The 6,496-nt window shown below is 40.5% G+C and overlaps 1 non-coding gene across 1 annotated transcript; it reads left to right on the top strand.

The window, feature by feature from the left end:
* Window positions 1-6,037: 6,037 nt before the first annotated feature.
* LOC113001567 (small nucleolar RNA R71) lies at window positions 6,038-6,144 on the top strand. The gene has a single exon (XR_003266961.1). It is a non-coding gene; the product is annotated as a small nucleolar RNA R71 (small nucleolar RNA).
* The last annotated feature ends 352 nt before the right edge of the window (window positions 6,145-6,496 follow it).

Genomic DNA, 6,496 nt, shown 5'->3' with positions numbered 1-6,496 from the left:
AGGTATGGAAACATATGGAATAAGTGGCTGAATCCCAAAGGAATAGAGGAGCAATGAGGAATAAGTGCATATGAAGAAAACATAAGAAAATAAAAAGAAGTAAAGATAAAATTTAAACATAAAGAGTAGAACCAAGAGTCTCATCATTCTTTTCTTATTCACTCAACTTTACTGTTTTTCTTTTTCTTTTTCGATTTTTTTTTTGCTCTTAGCCTTTTGAGAAACAACATCATATTCAACATGTCCAACATTTAACCAATATGCAATGTATATCAAGTATGGCTCAAAATATATCATGAAGCATGGCCAACAAAACATGTTATCCAATGAAACAAAAACCCCCACACTTATTCCCAAAACAATTCCAAAGCTCCAAAATTCCTTAAGGATATGGTGATATCATGGTTTTTCACTTAAGGCTTGTAGTGAGCTTCAAAACAAGGAAAGGGAAACAAGGCTCAAAAGGGCTATCAAAGGAATTAAGTCAAGGTAAGTCCATTTGGCTAGAAGCTTATAAGAACAAAATTGCCTCAATCATATCCAAATATGCATGTGAATTAGGAAGCATCAACAAGAATCAAGCCAAGGCTATTGTGCACGCAATCAATGGGGGCAAAACACACCAAATGATTATGATGATGGATGGCTCAAATTCTCACAAAGGCAAACTCATCACTTTCAAATTGAGCTTTCAAAACTATCATGACATGTAGAGGAGAATCAAGGATTTCAAGTCACAAAATGTCAAAATCTTTTATTTTCAAAAAAATTACCCATTTCTTGAACATATCCTATGATTCAAAGAAAAACATGCAAAGTCGTACATGCACATAGAATTGACCCAAAATATTAAACTAAAAATCCGACGAAACTAATCAACATTAACAAATTAACACAACTAACAAATTAACAAAACCAACAAAACTAACAAAAACCAAAGAACACTCCCCCCCATACTTAAACAACACATTGTCCTCAATGTAGCACAATTAAGAGATTAAAACAATTAAACCATCAAATAGAATTGGACAAGTGTAATAAAAGCAAAGAAGGAGATAGGAAAAGAAGAACTCCCTAAGTCATGGTGGAGGAAGAGTAGGGTGGAGTAAGGAAGTCTCTTCCACCACTACGTCCACTAAAGAAGGGTTCGTGAGGAATGGCTTAAGTCGATGTCCGTTGACCTTGAAGCTCTTGTTTGTGGAGTCGCTTTTGATCTCAACTGTACCATAAGGAAAAACATTAGTAACAACAAAAGGACCAATCCACTTAGACCTCAACTTACCACTCATGAGTCCAAGCCTAGAATTATACAATAACACTTTTTGCCCAACCATGAAGTCCTTCTTAACTATCATGCTATCATGGAACTTCTTGGTCTTTTCTTTGTAGAACTTGGAATTCTCGTAGGCTTCTAGGCGGATTTCATCTAACTTACTCAATTGCAACTTTCTTTCCTCACCAGCTTGATCCATAGAGAAGTTGCAAGTCTTCACTGCCCAGTATGCTTTGTGCTCAATTTCCACTGGAAGATGACATGCCTTTCCAAAGACAACCCGATAAGGAGACATTCCTATGGGTGCTTTGTAGGCAGTCCGATGTGTCCAGAGAGCATCATCAAGCCTGGTACTCCAATCTTTCCTGCTTGGCTGCACAATCTTCTCTAAAATTCTCTTGATCTCCCTGTTAGAAATTTCTGCCTGTCCATTGGTTTGGGGGTGGTATGGTGTGGATACCCTGTGTACCACCCCGTACTTTTTAAGCAGGGCATGCATTGTTCTGTTGCAAAAATGGGTTCCTTGATCACTAACAATTGCTTTAGGTACTCCAAACCTGCAAAACAGATTAGACCTGACAATATCTGCAACAACCTTAGCATCATTAGTTCTAGAGGGCTTGGCTTCCACCCATTTTGAAACATAGTCAACTGCAAGAAGAATGTAAACATAACCAAAAGAGACAGGAAAAAGGCCCATGAAATCTATACCCCAGACATCAAACACCTCACAGAATAGCATAGGTTGCTGAGGCATTTGTTGTCGCCATGTAAGTGTATTTCCTGCTCTCTGACACTGCTCACAAGTGCTGCAGATCTTCCACGCATCTTTAAAGATGGTGGGCCAATAAAAACCACAATCAAGCACTTTGCGAGCTGTCCTTTGAACACCCAGATGACCTCCCGGTGCGGAAGAATGACAGAACTGCAGGACTGAGTCAGTCTCATGATCTGGAATGCATCGTCTAATGACCTGATCACTGCACAATTTCCACAAGTAGGGGTCATCCCAAATAAAATGCTTAGCATCACTTTTAATTTTATCTTTTTGGGCCTTAGATGCTAAGGGAGGAAAAACAGAAGCAACCAAATAATTGACAATGTTAGCAAACCAGGGGGTAGAAAGAGAGTCAGAAATACTATACACTATATACAAATGATCATCCGAGAAATCATCCCGAATGGGTGAATTCGCATCCGATACGCGTTCGATCCGACTCAAATGATCAGCAACTAAATTTTTTGCTCCGCTCCTATCACGGATCTCCAAGTCAAACTCTTGAAGCCAGAGCATCCATCGGATCAACCTAGGCTTAGAATCAGCCTTCTTCAACAAGTACTTTAGAGCTGCATGGTCAGTATAAACAATGATGCGGGTACCAAGCAAATAAGATTGAAATTTTTCAAGAGCAAAAACTATGGCTAGTAGCTCTTTCTCAGTAGTAGTATAATTCGCTTGGGCAGCATCTAAAGTCCTAGAAGCATAATATATCACCCTGGGTAATTTATCAATTTTCTGAGCAAAGACAGCCCCCAATGCATAATTTGATGCATCACACATAAGCTCAAAAGGGGCTGTCCAATCGGGTGCCTGGATGATGGGGGTGGTAGTCAGCGCTCTTTTGAGGCAATCAAAAGCCTCTTTGCATCTGTCATTAAAGTCAAACTCCTTCTCCTTTTGCAACAAGTTGGACAGTGGAAGGGCTACTTTGCTAAAATCCCTTATAAAGCGCCTGTAAAATCCTGCATGACCAAAAAAAGATTGCACCTCTCGCACACAAGAGGGGTAAGACAATTGTGAAATAATAGAAATTTTTGCAGGATCTACTTCAATACCCTTATTGGAAATAATGTGGCCTAAAACTATACCTTGCTCAACCATAAAATGACATTTTTCAAAATTTAGAACAAGGTTAGTTTCAATGCATCTATTCAAAACTTTTTCCAAACTATCCAGACAACCATCAAAAGAGGATTCATACACAGTGAAATCATCCATGAACAACTCTATGCAATTTTCTAAGAAGTCACTGAAAATACTAATCATGCACCGCTGGAAGGTACCAGGGGCATTGCACAGGCCGAAAGGCATCCTCCTATAGGCAAAAGTGCCGAAGGGGCAGGTGAATGTGGTCTTTTCCTGATCCTCAGGAGCAATAGTAATTTGCATATAACCAGAAAAACCATCAAGGAAACAGTGTGAGATTTACCTACCAGGCGCTCAAGCATCTGGTAAATGAATGGTAGGGGAAAATGGTCCTTTTTGGTAACTTGGTTCAGCCTTCTATAGTCAATGCAGACTCTCCAACTGTTCTGCATCCGAGTAGGAATCAACTCCTCCTTCTCATTTTTTATCACTGTGAGGCCGGTCTTCTTCGGGACTACCTGGACGGGACTCACCCATTGGCTATCGGAGATAGGATAAATGATTCCAGCTTGCAAAAGCTTGGTTATCTCCTTCTTCACTACATCAAGAATCACCGGGTTGAGTCTTCTCTGTGGCTGTCTTACTGGTTTAGCTCCATCCTCTAAATTTATTCGATGCATACATGTGGATGGGCTAATACCAGGAATGTTCGCCAGGGTCCAGCCTATAGCCTTCTTATGCTTCTTGAGAACAGACAACAACTTCTCCTCTTGCTCATCAGTAAAGGAGGCAGATATAATCACTGGAAAACTTTTGCTATCATCCAAGTAAGCGTATTGTAAATTTGATGGCAGAGGCTTTAATTCTGGTGTGGTTGGCTGGGTAGTGGTAGAAGGAGATGGTTTCTCAGCCTGTACCTCATAAAGAAAGTCAGAGGTATGTGTACTTCCTGAAACATGGTTAGTCCTATCTGACTCTATAAAATCAATCTCAAGAGGTAAAACACCACCACCAGACATGCAATCAATATCACTTTCAGATTCACTTTCAGCATCAAATTCAGACATATGATCAAGTACAATTTCAGACTCAATGCATGAAGAGTGAGAGGTATGCAGATTAGAGTAAAGATCAGTCATGTATTCATCAACAACATGGTCAATTATTTCAGCACGAAATACAGAAAGATCTTCAGATGGGTATTTCATAGCATCCAAAATATTAAAATGAACAGTTATATCACCAAACTGCATGGATAATGTGCCTGCATAAACATCTATCTTAGTTCTAGCAGTTTTCATAAAGGGTCTGCCTAGAATGATGGGAACTGATCCTTGAGAAAATCCATCTTCCATATTCAAAATATAAAAATCAACAGGGAAAATCAGTTCACCAACTCTAACTAAGACTCTATGAAACCAACAGGGTAGGCAACACTTCTATTAGCTAAATGAATTACCACATCAGTTGACTGCAAAGGACCTAGAGATAGAGAATTAAAAATAGACAGAGGCATAACACTAACAGAAGCTCCTAAATCTAGCATGGCATTGTCAAACTTACTATTCCCTATAATACAAGGTATGCTGAATGTACCTGGATCTTTATATTTTTCAGGAATTTGGGGAACAGATTTACCAATCAGTGCAGAGACATTTCTGCCCATGCTAATTCGTTCACTTCCTTTAAGCTTTCTGTTATTAGTGCACAGCTCCTTCAAGAATTTGGCATATCTTGGAATTTGCTTTATTGCATCCAGTAGAGGTATGTTTACCTCTACTTTTCTGAATGTTTCTAAGATCTCTTTCTCTGCCTCTTCCATTTTTTTGTTGGAAACTACTCTTGGAGGGAATGGAAGAGGAGTAATGTGTTGCTTCTGCAAATCAGAATTATCAGTGGAAGATTCACCTACACATAAATTGTTAGGTAAATTTTTGTCGTTACCTTTTTCTGGAGTAGAGTGAAGTTTGGCAGGTTCATTTGCAGATGAGGAAGGTGTTACGGGTTGAGGTCCTTGACACTGCTTTCCCGACCTCAATGAAATGGCACTGACATTTTTGGGATTTTGGACAGCTTGGGAAGGAAGCTTGTCAGAATTCTGGGACTGTTGTTGATTCAATTGTGTAGCCAATTGTCCCATCTGATTGGTTAAGCTCTGAATGAAGGCTCTAGTCTCTTGTTGAAACTGCATGTTCTGCATAGTCATTTGCCTCACAAGTTCTTCGAGGGAAGGTTGTGGAGGAGCCTCAACTGTTGGTTGTTTCTGGGGCTGTTGCCGTTGTTGGATTGGTGGAGGAATGTATGGTCTGCTTGGGCCAGCAGCATTTTGGAAGGAACGAGCAGGCTGCTGTTGTTGTTGCTGAGGGCTAGACCATCTGAGATTAGGGTGATTCCTCCATCCAGGGTTGTATCTGTTGCTGGAGAGGTCATAATTGTTCTGCTGTGGTTGATTTTGCTGCTGAGGTTGAGGAGGTCTATTGTAAATATTAGCAGCATAAGCTTCGGGCTGCTCAATTGCTCCAGGTTGCTGCATGGAAGGGCAAAGGTCTGTATGGTGGTCAGCAGAGGAGCACAAACCACAGACCCTTGCAACATGTACAGATTTCTGGTTCAAGGCCAGTTGGGTTACCAAGTTAACCAATGCATCCAGTTTGCCTTCAAGCTTCTTAGTTTTAGATGATGCAGCTGAGTTTGTAGCTACCTCATGCACTCCTCTAATGACTATAGCATCATTTCTGGCGCTAAACTGCTAGGAGTTGGAAGCCATCTTCTCAATTAAATTTCTGGCTTCAGTAGGAGTCATGTCTTCAAGGGCTCCACCACTGGCAGCATCTATCATACTTCTCTCCATATTACTGAGTCCTTCATAAAATTTTTGGAGAAGCAGCTGCTCTGAAATCTGATGGTGAGGGCAATTGGCACATAGTTTTTTAAATCTCTCCCAGTATTCATACAGGCTCTCTCCACTAAGTTGTCTAATACCTGAGATATCCTTCCTGATGGCTGTGGTCCTGGAAGCAGGGAAAATTTTTTCTAAGAATACTCTCTTCAGGTCATCCCAACTCGTGATGGACCTTGGAGCAAGGTAATACAGCCAGTCCTTTGCCACTCCCTCTAAAGAATGAGGAAAAGTCTTCAGAAATATATGATCCTCTTGGACATCTGGGGGTTTCATGGTGGAGCAGACAATATGAAATTCCTTCAAATGTTTGTGCGGGTCTTCACCTGCAAGGCCATGAAACTTTGGAAGCAAATGAATCAGTCCAGTTTTAAGAACATATGGGACATCCTCATCAAGGTATTGGATGCACAAGCTTTTGTAGGTGAAATCAGGTGCAGCCATTTCCCTTAGAGTC

This window comes from Glycine max, chromosome 4 (assembly GCF_000004515.6).
Source record: "Glycine max cultivar Williams 82 chromosome 4, Glycine_max_v4.0, whole genome shotgun sequence".
Taxonomy (NCBI): domain Eukaryota; kingdom Viridiplantae; phylum Streptophyta; class Magnoliopsida; order Fabales; family Fabaceae; genus Glycine; species Glycine max.
Note: the sequence above shows the minus strand (reverse complement) of the source record. Positions and strands in the feature narration are given on the sequence as shown.